The sequence below is a fragment of the Spermophilus citellus genome, assembly GCF_964194105.1.
Source record: "Spermophilus citellus genome assembly, chromosome: 8".
Lineage (NCBI taxonomy): Eukaryota > Metazoa > Chordata > Mammalia > Rodentia > Sciuridae > Spermophilus > Spermophilus citellus.
This window is the reverse complement of record NC_138189.1, coordinates 119,978,482-119,995,744: the sequence shown is the minus strand read 5'-3', so window position 1 is coordinate 119,995,744 and position 17,263 is coordinate 119,978,482. Positions and strand designations below refer to the sequence as shown.

The window sequence follows — 17,263 nt, the reverse complement described above, 5'->3', positions numbered from 1 at the left end:
TAATTTAAGTATAATTATGTATATGGTTGAATATTTTAATATTTTATTTTCTTATTTATTTTTTATATCTCCTTTCCTGTATTCTTGTTTCTCTATTTTGTTTTATTACTCCAATTTATTTATTGAATTTTTAGCTGAACATCTTTGAATTATACTTAGTAATTCCCAAATGAATCATAATCTACAAATTAAAATCTTAATTCTGAAATTTGGTAAAACATAAAAAATATATGCCATTATATTTTTATTCTTATCTCTATGATTTGCTTAAATAATATATTCCATATATATGCCTCACCAATTTAACAATGAAATATTATAACTCATGCTTTAAGTTAGAGGTCAATAAATGATATGTGGCCTACCATTTGCTTTTTTAAATTAAACAAAAAATCCATATATAAATTATTGATACCTAAATATAATTCGGTTTGGAAAATGAAATAAATGAAATCACATGTATATAGTTGTATTCAGAGGATAAGTGTGCTAAATGAAAAGCTATACAATAATGACAAATAGTAAAGGGTCAAATCCAAGTATAAAGGAAGATGCTCCTCTAAATTCTTGTTTTCATGAAGAATCTTTTGGTTCTTTTCTTGTACATTATTCTGTATCCACATTCTCTGCATCTGATTGGATCCCTGAATTTTATTCCACATTTTTTTTGTTTAAATTTACTCTAATTTGTTATATATGCCAGCAGACTACATTTAAATCCATATTATACATATATAGCACATTTTTTCATATCTTTGATAGAACACAACATATAGTGACAACATTTGTGTATTCATACATGTTCTTAGAGTAATGATGGCCATATCATTCCACTTCCTTTCCTACCCCTATACTCCCTACCTCCCCCTACTTTCCCTTTGCCCTATCTAGAGTTCATCTGTTCCTTCCATGCTTTCTCCCCATCCCCACTATGAATCAGCATAGTTATATTAGAGAAAACAATCAGCATTTGTTTTTTTGGAATTGGTTTACTACACTTAGCATAATATTCTTAGGCTTCATCCATTTAACTTCAAATGCCATGATTTTATCCTCTTCTAATGTTGAGAAATATTACATTATGTATATATGCCACAGTTTTTTTTTATTCATTCATCTACTGAAGGGCATCTAGGTTGGTTCCACAGTTTAGCTATTGTGAATTGTGCTGCTATAAACATCGATGTGACTGTGTCCCTATCATATGCTGTTTGTAAATCCTTTGAGTATAGACCAAGGAGTGGAATAGCTGGGTCAAATGGTGGTTCAATTCCGAGATTTCCAAGGATTCCCCAAACTGCTTTCAATATTGGCTGCACCAATTTTCAGCCCCTCAAGCAATGGATGAGTGTGCCTTTTCCCCAACATCCTCCCCAAAACTTATCTTGCTTACACTCTTGATAACTGCAATTCTGAGATGAAATCTTAGAGTAGTTTTGATTTGCATTCCTCTAATTGCTAGAGATGTTAAACATGTTTCCATATATTTGTTGATTGATTGTATAACATCTTCTGAGAAGTGTCTCTTCAGTTCCTTGGCCCATTTATTTATTGGGTTATTTGTTTGTTTGGTGAAAACATTTTTGTGTTCTTTATATATCCTAGAGATTAGTGCTGTGATATGTGTGTGGTAGAAATTTCCTCCCATACTGCAGGATCTCTCTTCACCTCACTTGATTGTTTCTTTTGCTGAGAAAAACCTTTATAGTTTAAATCCATTCTGTTTATTGATTCTTGATTTAAATTCTTGCACTATAGTAGTCTTATTAAGGGAGTTGGGGTCTAATCCAACATGATTGAATTTGGGGCCTATTTTTTCTTCTATTAGGAGCTGGGTTTCTGGTTTAATTCCTAGGTCTTTGATCCACTTTGAGTTTTGATAGGGGTTTAATTTCATTTTGTTGCACATTAATTTCCTGTTTTCCCAGTACCATTTGTTGAAGAGGCTATTTTTTCCCAATGAATATTTTTGGTGCCTTTGTCTAATATAAGATAACTGTAGTTATCTGGTTTTTCTCTGTGTCCTATATATTGCATCATTGGTCTACAAGTCTATTTTGGTGCGAATGCCATGCTGTTTTGTTACTATTTCTCAGTAGTATAGTTTAAGGTCTTGTATGATGATGCTATCTGCTTGACTCTTCTTGCTAAGGATTGCTTTAGCTATTCTGGGTCTCTTATTTTTCCAGATAAATTTCATGACAGCTTTTTCTATTTCTATCCCACTATCATTGGGATTTTGACTAGAATTGCAATAAATCTGTAGAGTGCTTTTGGTAGTATGGTCATTTTGACAGTGTTACTTCTGCCTATTCAAGATCAAGGGAGATCTTTCCATCTTCTAAGGTTTTATTTAATTTATTTCTGTATTTCTTTCTAGTGTTCTGTAGTTTTCATTGTAGATGTTTTTCACCTCTTTTATTAAGTTGATTCCAAAGTATTTTTTGAGGCTATTATAAATGGAGTAGTTTTCTTCTTTCTCTTTCAGAGGCTTTGTCACTGATGTTCAGAAAAGACTTTTATTTACGGGTGTTGATTTTATATTGTGCTACTTTGCCAAATTCATTTATTAGTTCTAGAAGTTTTCTGGTAGAATTTTTTGGATCATCTAGGTATAGAATTGTATCATCAGCAAATAATGACAAATTGAGTTTTTCCTTGCCTATCTGTATCCCTTTAATGTCTTTCATCTGTCTAATTGCTCTGGCTAGAGTTTCAAGAACTATATTAAATAGTAGTGGTGAAAGAGGGCATCCCTGTCTTGTTCCAGTTTGTTGAGGGAATGCTTTCAATTTTTCTCCATTTAGATTGATGGTCTGGGGCTTAGCATAGATAGTTTTTACAATGTTGAGATATGTTCCTGTTATCCCTAGTTTTTCTACTGTTTTGAACATGAAGCTTTATTGTATTTTGTTGAAAGCTTTTTCTGCATCTATTGAGATGATCATATGATTCTTATCTTTAAGTCTATTTATATAATGAGTTACATTTATTGATTTCTGTATGTTGAACCAACCTTGCATCACTGGAATGAACTCCACTCAATTGTGGTGCACTATATTTTTAATATGTTTTTGTATTTGATTTGCCAGAATTGTATTGAAAATTTTTGCATCTATGTTCATTAGAAATATTGGTCTAAAGTTTTCTTTCTTTGATGTATCTTTGCCTAGTTTGGAATCAGGGTGATATTGGCCTCATAGAATGAGTTTGAAAGTGCTCTCTCATTTTCTACCTCATGAAATAATTTGAAGAGTATTGGTATTAGTTTCTCTCTAAAGATCTTGTAGAACTCAGCTGTACATACATCAGGTCCTGGGCTTTTCTTTGTTGGTAGACTTCTGATGTTGTCTTCTATTTAATTGCTTGAAACTGATCTGTTTAAATTGTGTACATCATCCTGATTTATTTTGAGCCCATCAAATGACTCTAGAAATTTGTCAATGCCTTTGATATTTTCTATTTTATTGAAGTACAAATTTTCAAAATAATTTCTAATTTTCTTCTGCATTTCTGTAGTGTCTTTTGTGATATTTCCTTTTTGATCACAAATTTTAGTAATTTGAGTTTTGCTGTCTCCTTCTCTTCATTAGCATGACTAAGGTTTTATCGATTTTATTTATCTTTTCAAAGAAATAATTTTTGTTTTGTCATTTTTTTTTCAATTCTATTGCTTCCATTTCATTTATTTTAATTCTGATGTTAAGTATTTTCCACTGCTTTTGGTGTTGATTTGTTCTTATTTTCATAGGGCTTTGAATGTAGTGTTAGATCATTTATTTGTTGACTTTTTTTTTTCTTTTAAGGAATTAACTCCATACAATGAACTTTCCTCTTAGTACTGTCTTCATAGTGTCCCAGAGATTTTGATTAGTTTTATCAGTGTTCTCATTTACCTCTGAGAATTTTTTAATCTCCTCCTTAGTGTGTTTTGAAAGCCATTGTTTTTTCAATAGCATATTATTTAGTGTCCATGTATTGGAGTAGCTTTTATCTTTTATTTTATCATTGATTTCTAATTTCATTCCATTGTGATCAGATAGAATGCAAGATAGTGTCTCTACTTTTTTATATTTGCTAAGACTTGCTTTGTGGCATACTATATGGTCTATTTTAGAGAAGGATCCATGTGCTGTTGAGGAGAAAGTGTATTCATTTGTTAAAGGATGGAATATTCTATATATGTCTGTTAAGTCTAAGTTATTGATTGTATTATTGAGTTATATAGTTTCTTTGTTCTGTTTTTGTTTGGAAGATCTATCCATGAATGAAAGAGGTATTTTAAAGTCACCCAGAGTTATTGTGTTTTGGTTTATTTGACTATAGAACTTGAGAAGAGTTTGTTAGATGAATGTAGATGCTCCATTGTTTGTTGCATATATATTTGTAATTGTTATATCTTATTGGTATATGGTTCCATTGAGCAGTATAAAATATCCTTCTTTATCCCTTTTGATTAACTATAGCTTGAAGTCTACTTTATTTGATAGGAGGATGAAAACCCCTGCTTGTTTCTGCAAACCATGTGAGTGGTATGATTTTTCCCATCCTTTCACCTTCAGTCTGTGGATATCTTTTCCTATGAGATGAGTGTCTTTTGAAGGTAATTTATTTTTAATCCAACCTGCCAGGCTATGACTTTTGATTGGTGAGTTTAGGCCATTCACACTCAGGGTTATTATTGAGACATGATTTGTACTTCCAGCCATTTTTTGTTTAATTTTGGTATTGACTTGACTTGGTTTCTCCTTTGATTAGTTTTTACTTTGGTGTAACACCTCCATCTTCTGATTTTCATTGTCATTTTTCATTTACTCCTTATGCAATATTTTGCTGAGAATGTTCTGTATTGCAAGATTTCTAGTTGTAATTTCTTTTAACTTGTTTATCATGAAAGGTTTTTATTTCATCATTAAATTAAACGCTTAATTTTTCTGGATATAAGATTCTTGGTTATCATCCATTTTATTTCAGAGCTTGGTGTATGTTGTTCCAGGATCTTCTACCTTTCAGGGTCTGAGTTGAAAAATCGAGTTATTAGATGTTAGGAAGTGTGAAAGAGGAATCTAAAGATGATGGTCAGTAGCAAGAGAAGAGAGAGGAAGCGATTTTGGATAGACAAGTAAGTGGGAAGACAGTAGATGACATAAAACAAAGACACATAAATATTAACAAAAATAAAAAATGTAAAAATAGGAAATAAAGGGCTATCCAACAGAACTGTAATGCAATATTCAGATATCACTCTCCTAAATTATGCAAAGTACTTGGTTTCACATATTTTGGGGATGTGAGGACAGGAGAATAGAAAGGAAGGAAAAAATAGTTAGAATGAAGAAACAAGGTTTGTTTTGGTTGGAGATCTGTATCTTTTCTGCTCCCCTTCTCATTCAGAAGGTGGAATTGTCTGTTGTTTGCTGATATCTCAAGATATTAAAGGTTACCAGGGTGGGAGGGTTGGTCTTGGGTACAGGGCACCTGGGAGTGGGATATGGCACCCATGGATCCCCAATGGGAGAGTGCACCCCAAGGATCTCCTTTGGGGCTCGCTTGTGTGATAGGGGTGCCTGGTCTTATCTCCTTATATCATGTGTAGACCTCACAGTTTCTGGTTTCCAAATTAGTCTCTAAACTGTATCTCACTCACCCTCTTCTTTTCTACTTCCTAATCTGGGACTTTTCTCTTTGGAGATACTATGCGTTGTGCTCTGGGGGCTTGGCACCTATCATAGAGAGATGTTTTGTATTGGGAAGTCACTGTGCCATGTTAGCAGCTGCTAGGGAGAGCAGGGAGTTTGGAATTTTAAGTACCTGCCCAGCCAGTGTTCCAAACTGGGAGTTGCCAAAACTAAACATGGCAACAGAGGTGATCCAAGTGGAGATGGCTGCTTTCAGCAATGGGGATACAAATCAGGTGTGTGTGGGGGGGGGCAAGTGATGGCACTGGGCAATGTGTTCAGAGATGGAGCTCTGTGGCATGCAGTGTTATGGCTGTTGGCTCTCTTCAGAGTCTGTGGGGTGTCTCCAGGTGCAGGCAGGCTACTGCTTGTAGAGAATATGGCAGTGGCTGCAGAATCCCTAGATGGAGGCGACTGGGGAAGCCCCACATTGATAAAGGAGCTTCCACATGGAAGTGGTATCCAGAGTTCCTGCATACAGGTAGCAGCTGGGTGTCCTGCATGGGATTGGCATCTGGGATTCCTGCACAGGTGGACCACCAGGAGTCCTGCATGGGTGCTGATGCCAGTGGTTCTGCTTGGGCACCCTGGAGCCCTGCATGAGTGAGTAGATGTGGATTCTGATCTGATGCTGAGGGCTGGAGTCCTATGTATTCATGGAAGCCATGATTCCTGCATGGGAGCAGGGGTGATGTGTCCTCTATAGCTCCCAGTGAAGCAGTATTCCCACTACTTGAATCACAGGTCACGGAGTGACACAGAAAGCTGCCTCCCTCTAGCCCACCATCTTGGATCTTGTGACAATGTTTTTATTTGTTTGTTTGTTTGTTTTTTTTTTAGTTGTTGATGAACTTTTATTTTCACTTATTTGTGTGTGGTGCTAAGAATCGAACCAAGTGCCTCACACATGCTAGGCAAGCGCACTACCGCTGAACCACAACCCCAACCTGAGACAATGTGTTTTTTAGTCAAAATTTTATTAGAACACTGCCACACTGATTAGCTGAGGAATATTTTGTCTGCTCAATGCTACTAGAGCAAAGCAAAGTATTTGTGGCCAACCCCTTTTTATATCTTATTGCTGAAATATTTCTAAGATTCATTAGAGAATATGTTCCAAAATAATTTTGAGATGGTTAGGGACAAAAGAACTGATAGCATCTTGGGCCTTATTCCATAACTTTTATCCACTAACATGTTTCCCTCCTCTCCCATTTCTTCAACAGTGTATAGAATATGCTTGACTCTAGTAAAAAGGAAGAGTTTATCACATAGAATAGGAAAGATGATTCTGATACTCAGTTGCTTAAAAATGTAGTTTAATATTTAAAATTGATTATAATGAGAGACATGAAAAAGTTATATTCAAAAAAGACAAGAAAGTTCAGGTCCAGATGAATTCCCTGGTGAATTTTAGCATAAATTTCAGAAGAAAAATTATTCATCTTGCACACGCTATTTTATGATATAGATTAGTTTAAATATATTTCCCATCATTATGAACCTTTGCCCACTTTCTTATTCTTTTTTCCAATCAACCACAGAGTTATAGTATAGGACAGTGTCAAGATGTCTTCAAGAATCTACCACACGAAAGAAAATTTTTTTTTAAAAAATGACCATGCTCATGACAGTGGAAAAATACAGGATCTTAGCTCCCACTTCAGCTGCTTGTTAAAGGTTAGCCCCCTTTTTTTGTGAGGGCAAGGTTGAAGTTTCTCTCCATAATGGCTCCCCTTCCTCCTCCAGGTCAAAGTTGAAGTCCTCCCCACCTTTTTCTTTTTCCAATTAAAGTCTTGCCTAATGATTCATGCTTTTTGACCCAATTTAATTTATATTATCATTGGTTCAGAATTTTTCATTCACAATATCAATATCTTGTGTGTTTTATTCTTGTCTTAGTCCACTCCTGCTGCTCTAGCAAAGTACCTTATACTGTGTAACTTATAAAGAATTTATGTCTTACTTATAGTCATAGAGTCTAGAAAAGCCAGGGTCCGTGCACTGGCAGGTCTGCTGTCTGCTGAGCACCCCATCTCTGTTTCCAAGATGCTGCCTTGAGCACAGTTTTATCCACCAGGGAAAAATGCTATCTTCTCATGTGAAAGAAGGGACAGGAGGGCAAAGGGGCTTAACTGTTTTTTTCCAGCCTCCTCAAAAGTTTCTGATCCCACTCCTAAGGATAGAACCTTCATGGTTAAATCATTTCATAAAGGCCCTACTTTTTAATACTGTTGCATCGGGCATTAAGTAGGGAAGAGAAACTCGACCACAGCATTCTAGAATGGTCCCCTAAAATTCATGTCCTTTTTGCATAAAAAATGCATTTTCCATTCAAATCTCCCCCAAAGTATTGCTTCTTTCTAGCAACAATTTTAAAGTCTATCTCCAAAGTCTCATCTAAATATAATCTAAATCACATTGATGACTCTAAAACTTTGATTCATTCTGATGCAGATTTCCTTCCAGCTGTGAGCCTCTGAAATCAAACAAATTTTGTGTTTCTCAAATACAATGATGAAAGTAGCACAGAACAGATATTTGCATTACAAAAGAAATATAGAGGAAAAGAAAAAAATAACAAGTTCTATGTTAAGTCCAAACTTCAAATAACAACATACATAAAATCTTAATGCTTTAGAATGTTCTTTGAAGCCATGTTTCTCCTTCTAGATACATGGTATCAGGAATTGGGTCCCTTAGACTGTGTCTGCCCAAACACAGGAGCCCAGGTAGAGGTTAGGCCCAGGTTCACCCTGCTGACAGGCAGACCCATGCTGGAAGCTCAGGCCCTGGCCCAGGACCAATCCCACTGACAGGCTAACCCACACAGGAGTCTAAGCACAAGTCAGGCCCAGCACTACCCTCCAGGCCCACCTGGGAGCCCAGGCTTACCCCACCTCCATCTTGGGACACAGAAGCCATAGCCATAGCCATCCCCACATTGTAGCCTCTATCATGGGAAAAGAGATAGGGGATTGAGGCAGCTGCCTGCTGCAGCACAGCTCACCATAGCACTGCATCTATGAACAGGCAGCCTAAAGCCACTGTAAGGCCCACCCGTTGTAGCCCCATCTTTGAAAGTGGTTACATCCATCTTAGGACATTCCCCACTGTCATCTTGAGTTATCTCTGCTATTGCTGCTACCAACTTTAATTGCAGTAGCATCCATTGCAGGACACTGGCAGGGTCTAGAAGCTTAACACCAAGGTGAGGTACAGATAATCTGCATGGACACTACAAGATTATAGGGTAAAAACTGTAATACCTCAGATCCACACCGCAAGAAAGGAAGACACATAGACAACATGAAAAAACAAGGGAAGAAAGTACCCCAAACAAACCACGATACTGAAGTAGTAGAATCCATGGACAGGGCAGTTGATGAAATGTCAGAGAAGGAGTTCAGAATACACATAATTAAAATGATCTGTTAATTAAAGAATGACATAAATGAGTAAATACAGGCAAAAATGATCACAGCAACAAAGCAATAAGGAAGCAAATGTAAATGCCCTTCAATACATAAATGGATAATGCATTTTGATTCATTGTACACAATTTCAGCACAAGTTTTTATTTCTCTGGTTGTACACATAATAGAATATTACTCAACATTAAAAGAGAATAATGGCATTTGCAGGTAAATGAATGGAATAGGAGAATATCATGCTAAGTGAAGTAAGCCAATCCCAAAAACCAAAGGCCAAATGTTCTCTTTGATGAATGGATGCTGATCCATAATTGGGGGACATGGGAAAAATGGACGAATTTTGATTGGGCAAAGGGGACAGCAAGGTAGGGAGAGGGTACGGGGGCAGGAAATATGGTGGAATGAGATGGACATCATTACCCTAGTTACATGTATGACTGCATATATGGTGTGATGCAATATTGTGTACAACCAAATAAATGAAAACTTGTGCTGCAATTGTGTACAGTGAATCAAAATGCATTCTGCTGTCATATATACCTACTTTAAATAAAAAATTAATTACTAATTAAGAAAAAAAGAATTAAGTCCCCTAGTCTCCAGGGCATCTCACATGCACTGCCTGTGCCTCTCCAAAAATGCCATTGCCATATGGCATCCTGTGACATTTGGAGTGATCTCACTTCCAGCTCCCCAAGACACTGCTGTAATTAGGTCTCTATGTCAGCCTAACTTTATGGCAATTTTCTCTCTGAGGCATGAACCTTGTCAGAGAGTCTTTTGAAATATAAATGTATACAGTGAGGCCTCCACAGTACATATTGTCAAAGTTTATGTCTTCTATCCTCTGAAGCAGAGGCCTATTCTGACTGCACCTGAGTCCAAGTAAATCACAACTGATACAGTCAAGAAAGCCTGCACCAGAATGCAGGGAGTAGGCACTTGAGATGGTACCAGGCAGTGAGTTCTGTGGTGCTATGGGCATCCTCATCCCTTTCTATGAAACTTTTGTTTTCAAATCCCTATCACTCTGTTTCTGTGATGGAAATGGCAGTCTGCAAGATCTCTGAAATAACTTCTGGGTCAAAAATTCTTTCATCATCATATTGAATAACATCTGATTTCCTTCTATCTATACAAATTATTTATAAATATTACCTTAACTGCATTCTTGGTATTATTTCCCAAAATCATGCTTTTTAATTTTTTTTACCTGGCCAGGTTATTAATTTTTTAATTATTTAAGTTCTACTTTCCTTTTTTTTTCAAGAGAGAGAGAAAGAGAGAGAGAGAGAGAGAGAGAGAGAGAGAGAGAGAGAGAGAGAGAAAGAGATACTATTTTAATATTTATTTTTTTTAAATTTTTTTATTGGTTGTTCACAACATTACAAAGCTCTTGACATATTATATTTCATACATTAGATTGAAGTGGGTTATGAACCCCCAATTGTACCCCAAATGCAGATTGCAGAATCACGTCGGTTACACATCCACAATTTTACATAATGCCCTATTAGTAATTGTTGTATTCTGCTACCTTTCCTATCCCCTACTATCCCCCCTCCCCTCCCCTCCCCTCCCAACTTCTCTCTCTACCCCATCTACTGTAATTCATTTCTCTCTTTGTTTATTTTCCCATTCCCCTCACAACGTCTTATATGTAATTTTGTATAGCAATGAGGGTCTCCCTTCATTTCCATGCAATTTCCCTTTTCTCTCCCTTTCCCTCCCATCTCATGTCTCTGTTTAATGTTAATCTTTTCTTCCTACTCTTCCTCCCTGCTCTGTTCATAGTTGCTCTCATTATATCAAAGAAGACATTTGGTATTTGTTTTTTAGGGATTGGCTAGCTTCACTAAGCATAATCTGCTCTAGTGCCATCCATTTCCCTGAAAATTCTATGATTTTGTCATTTTTTATTGCTGCATAGTACTCCATTGTGTATAGATGCCACACTTTTTTTGTCCATTCATCTATTGAGGGGCATCTGGGTTGGTTCCACAGTCTAGCTATTGTGAATTGTGCTGCTATAAACATCGATGTGGCAGTATCCGTGTAGCATGCTCTTTTAAGGTCTTCAGGGAATAGTCCAAGAATGGCAATAGCAGGGTCAAATGGTGGTTCCATTCCCATCTTTCCCAGGAATCTCCAAACTGCTTTCCAAATTGGCCGCAACAATTTACAGTCCCACCAGCAATGTACAAGTGTACCCTTTTCTCCACATCCTCGCCAGCACTTGTTGTTGTTTGACTTCATAGTGGCTGCCAATCTTACTGGAGTGAGATGGTATCTTAGGGTGGTTTTGATTTGCATTTCTCTGACTGCTAGAGATGGAGAGCATTTTTTCATGTACTTGTTGATTGATTGTATATCCTCCTCTGAGAAGTGTCTGTTCAGGTCCTTGGCCCATTTGTTGATTGGGTTATTTGTTATCTTATTGTCTAATTTTTTGAGTTCTTTGTATACTCTGGATATTAGGGCTCTATCTGAAGTGTGAGGCGTAAAAATTTGTTCCCAGGATGTAGGCTCCCTATTTACCTCTCTTATTGTTTCTTTTGCTGAGAAAAAACTTTTAAGTTTAATTAAGTCCCATTTGTTGATTCTAGTTGTTAACTCTTGTGCTATGGGTGTCCTATTAAGGAATTTGGAGCCCGACCCCACAATCTGTAGATCGGAGCCAACTTTTTCTTCTATCAGACGCAGAGTTTCTGATTTGATATCAAGCTCCTTGATCCATTTTGAGTTAACTTTTGTGCATGGTGAGAGAAAGGGATTCAGTTTCATTTTGTTGCATATGGATTTCCAGTTTTCCCAACACCATTTGTTGAAGATGCTATCCTTCCTCCATTGCATGCTTATAGCCCCTTTATCAAATATAAGATAGTTGTAACTTTGTGGATTAGTTTCTGTGTCCTCTATTTTATACCATTGGTCCACCCGCCTGTTTTGGTACCAGTACCATGCTGTTTTTGTCACTATTGCTCTGTAATATAGTTTGAAGTCTGGTATCGCTATATCGTCTGATTCACACTTCCTGCTTAGAGTTCTTTTTGCTATTCTGGGTCTTTTATTTTTCCATATGAATTTCATGATTGCTTTATCTATTTCTACAAGAAATGCCGTTGGGATATTGATTGGCATTGCATTAAATCTATAGAGAACTTTTGGTAATATCGCTATTTTGATGATGTTAATTCTGCCTATCCATGAATAGGGTACATTTTTCCATCTTCTAAGATCTTCATCAACTTCTCTCTTTAGGGTTCTGTAGTTTTCATTGTATAAATCTTTCACTTCTTTTGTTAGGTTGATTCCCAAGTATTTTATTTTTTTTTTTTGAGGATATTGTGAATGGAGTGTTTTCCCTCATTTCCATTTCAGAAGTTTTGTCGCTGATATACAGAAATGCCTTTGATTTATGCGTGTTGATTTTATATCCTGCCACTTTGCTGAATTCATTTATTAGTTCTAGTAGTTTCTTTGTAGACCCTTTTGGGTCTTCTAGGTATAGAATCATGTCATCTGCAAATAGTGATAATTTAAGTTCTTCCTTTCCAATTTTTATGCCTTTAATTTCTTTCGTCTGTCTAATTGCTCTGGCCAGTGTTTCAAGCACTATATTGAATAGAAATGGAGATAGAGGGCATCCCTGTCTTGTTCCGGATTTTAGAGGGAATGCCTTCAACTTTTGTCCATTGAGAATGATGCTAGCCTGAGGCTTAGCATAGATAGCTTTTACAATGTCAAGGTAAGTTCCTGTTATCCCTAGTTTTTCTACTGTTTTGAACATAAAGGGATGCTGTACTTTGTCAAATGCTTTCTCTGCATCTATCGAGATGATCATATGGTTCTTATCTTTAAGTCTATTGATGTGGTGAATAACATTTATTGATTTCCGTATGTTGAACCATCCTTGCATCCCAGGGATGAATCCTACTTGATCATGGTGCACAATTTTTTTGATGTGTTTTTGTATTCGATTCACCAGAATTTTATTGAGGATTTTTGCATCTAGGTTCATTAGAGATATTGGTCTGTAGTTTTCTTTCTTTGAGGTGTCTTTGTCTGGTTTCGGGATCAGGGTGATGTTGGCCTCATAGAATGAATTTGGAAGAGCTCCCTCTTTTTCTATTTCCTGAAATAACTTGAAAAGTATTGGTATTAATTCTTCTTTTAAGGTTTTGTAAAACTCCGCTGTATACCCATCCAGTCCCGGGCTTTTCTTGGTTGGTAGTCTTTTGATGGCTTCTTCAATTTCATCCATTGATATTGGTCTGTTCAGATTGTGTGTATCCTCCTGACTCAGTCTGGGCAAATCATATGACTTAAGAAATTTATCGATGTCTTCACTATCCTCTATTTTATTGGAATATAGGTTTTCAAAATAATTTCTAATTGTCTTCTGTATTTCTGTAGCATCTGTTGTGATATTGCCTTTTTCATCCCGTATGTTAGTAATTTGAGTTCTCTCTCTTCTTCTCTTCGTTAGCATGGCTAAAGGTCTGTCGATCTTATTTATTTTTTCGAAGAACCAACTTTTAGTTTTGTTAATTTTTTCACTAGTTTCTTTTGTTTCAATTTCATTGATTTCCGCTCTGATTTTAATTATTTCTTGCCTTCTGCTACATTTGCTGTTGTTTTGTTCTTCCTTTTCTAGGGCTTTGAGTTGGAGTGTGAGCTCATTTATTTGTTGGTTTCTTCTTTTTTTGAGGAATGACCACCAGGCGATGAATTTTCCTCTTAAAACTGCTTTCATTGTGTCCCATAGATTCCGATATGTTGTGTCTGTATTTTCGTTTATCTCTAAGAATTTTTTGATTTCCTCCTTTATGTCTTCTGTAACCCATTGATCATCAGTAATATATTGTTCATTTTCCATGTGATGTAGAATTTTTCCTTCCTTCTTTTATCATTGATTTCCAGTTTCATTCCATTATGATCAGATAAAATGCATGGTATTATCTCCACCCCTTTATATTTACTGAGGGTTGCCCTATGGCATAATATATGGTCTATTTTTGAGAAGGATCCATGTGCTGCTGAGAAAAAAGTATAGCTATTTGATGATGGGTGACATATTCTATATAAGTCAGTTAAGTCTAGGTTATTGATTGTGGTATTGAGTTCTATAGTTTCTTTATTCAACTTTTGTTTGGAGGATCTGTCCAATGGTGAGAGAGGTGTGTTGAAGTCTCCCATAATTATTGTGTTGTGGTCTATTTGATTCTTGAATTTGAGGAGAATTTGTTTTATGAATGTCGCAGTATCATTATTTAGTGCGTAAATATTGATAATTGTTATGTCTTGTTGGTGAATGGTTCCTTTTAACAGTATATAATGACGTTCTTTATCCCTTTTGATTAACTTAGTCTTGAAGTCGATTTTATTCGATATGAGGATGGCCACCCCTGCTTGCTTGCGAGGACCGTGTGCGTGGTATATTTTTTCCCATCCTTTCACCTTCAGCCTGTGTATGTCTTTTCCAATCAGATGTGTCTCCTGGAGGCAGCATATTGTTGGATTTGTTTTTTTAATCCATGATACCAGCCTATGTCGCTTTATTGGAGAGTTTAAGCCATTAACATTCAGAGTTACTAATTATTCCATTGTTACAGGACCTTTTTCTCTCACTTCTAAAAGATCTTTAAATATGATCTAGGTGGGGGCAGAATTTTATCCTAAAACACAAAGAACAAAACATAACCAGAGAGAGGGAGAGAGCAGGTGATGAACGTGCCTCTCTCCCTGGGCCCGAATGGCAGCCTCACAGGTCGATATCCTGCACGTCCCTAGGGGTGGTGGCTTGGTCCAGTTCATCCTCTGTCTTAGATCCAGCACGCTGTTCCTGACGGACCTGTTGCAGGCTGTTGAGCAGCACAGCCTCGATCTGCTCCTGGCAGGCCTTGAGACAATCCACATCTGTGTTGGTGATCTTGGCCAGCAGCTCAGTCAGGGCATCACAAGTCAGAGAGCTCACTTCCTCATCTTACTGGAGTCCACAGATGGCTGCTCCCACATTCCAGTTGCGATCATCGATGGCGGATACATGGCGAACTTAAAGTCCGTGGCACACAGAGCGATGAAAGTCTGGGCATGTTTGCGGATCAGGGACAACTTCTCCCTCTGCTGGGGCAGCTTGCGTAGGATGTGCTCGATGAAGTCATGAGGGGTGACAGCAGCCAGGTTCCACTTCAATTTGCCCAACACCACCAATTCCCATTCCAGCAGCTCCTGGGGCTTGATGAAGTTGTCGGTGTAAATGCACAACTTTTCCGCGGTCAGCGGGATGGTTTCTTTGAGCTTGGAGGCCAGAAACATGCAGACAGCACCCAGGAGCTGCAGATGGGTCTTCGGAGTCGGAACCCCAGCCAAGAAACGGTCCAGGTAATTCATGGCCAGAGGGAAGACTTCCTCTTCACACTTCTGTTCCTCACAAACCTCCAGCATCCAGGTAGCCACCATCCTGCGCATGTACGGCTGGATATCCTTCTGCACGCACTTGAAGTAAGAGCACTGAGGAAGGTAGCGCTCCTCCATGGTGAGCAAATTCTACAGGACGCTTTCGTCCAGCAGGTGGCGGTCCCGCACGGCCCTGCGGACAGGGTCCACCTCGCAGCACAGCAGCTCCATGGCCAGCCGAGCGACTCGTTCTCCTGATTTCTCCGACTGGAAAAGTTTTATTTTATTTTGTCGGAGGGGGAGGGGCGTGGGTTCCCCTTACCTCCTTCCTTTGGCAAAATCGGGGGTTTCCGGGGGGAAAGATGAGGGCAGAGAGAGAAGCTGGGAGAGAAGAGAGGAAGGGATGGACGGTGGGCGAGCAGAGCCTCAGGGGCTGCCTAACTCGCACCGGTCCTCGCCTTCAAACTCGTCTTGCTCTCCCCAGCTCGCTCTTCTCTGGTCTCTTTAATATTTATTTTTTAGTTCTCGGCAGACACAACATCTCTGTTTGTATGTGGTGCTGAGGATGGAACCCAGGCCGCACGCACGCCAGGTGAGCGCGCTACCGCTTGAGCCACATCCCCAGCCCCTCTACTTTCCTTTTGATTTTAAATTCCGTCTTTAATTTGTTTCTCTCTTCTCTTTTTTTTCTATAAACAGCTAACAGAATATTGCATCTTTAATGTGTTCCTTAGATATTTTTATGCCAAATATTTCAGTTCATCATTTGCAAGTTCTTTTTTTGTACATCAATAGGACAGAGATACCACTCACCCAAGTTCTTTGCCACTTTATAACAAGGTTGACATTGTCTCTAATTTCTAATACTTGTTTCTAATTTCCACCTTAAATCACATCAGAATTACCCTTAATATCCACATTTCCCCAATATTCTAATCAGGACCTCTTAAGTAGTATCTAAGAAGACTCAGGATTTTTCTACAAGTTTCTTCTTTTCCTGAGCTTTCACCAAAATAAACTTTTATGGTTGATTTCTCTTCCTTAACCACCTCCAAAGCTGCTTCCACAGTTTTAGGTATTATAATAACTCCCAACATGTTATGATTTCCTGTCTTAGGTACTTCTGTGGTTATAACAAATTACCTGAGAGTGATTAATTTATAAAAAACAGAAAAGACCTTTTCAGAAATCTGGAGACTGTAAATCTAAGATCTGTGCCAGAAGTTCAGTGAACAAGTGATAGCCCCATCTCTGTATGTAAGATACCACCTTGAATGCAGTTTTTTCATAGGGGATGAGCAGTGGGTCCACACATAGTGGAAAGAATGGAAGAACAAAGGCATTACTAGTTCTTTCCAAACTGTTTATAAGATTGCATTAGTGAGATGGAACTCTCATGGACTAAGAGCTTGCATTTTTGTACCAAAGCTCTAGGGATTAAGACCCCAAATAAACTTTAAAAGAGAAAGCAAACATTGAAACCATAACAATTCCCTCTTCTATATCCAGATTGTTATCTAGCATAATTTTTCTCCAAATTGAGCACATTTTTTGTGCTATTGTATTTTTTTAGTATATATATGCTGTCAGCAAATATTTAGAGTTGTTGGTTTCATTAATATGGAAATATATTTAATCTGCCTCTAATTTTAGAAAGTATTATTACAAATAAAAATCCTATTTTTTTCAATGCTTTTGATAAATCTTCCTAGCTTTTTTACAGCTTGTATTATTTCTGATGAGAATCCAGTT

The 17,263-nt window shown here is 37.5% G+C and overlaps 1 pseudogene across 1 annotated transcript; it reads right to left on the bottom strand.

The window, feature by feature from the left end:
• Positions 1-14,876: 14,876 nt before the first annotated feature.
• On the bottom strand, positions 14,877-15,742 carry LOC308654440 (G1/S-specific cyclin-D2-like; annotated as a pseudogene). Its single transcript has one exon. The product of its transcript is annotated as a G1/S-specific cyclin-D2-like (transcript).
• Positions 15,743-17,263: the final 1,521 nt, after the last annotated feature.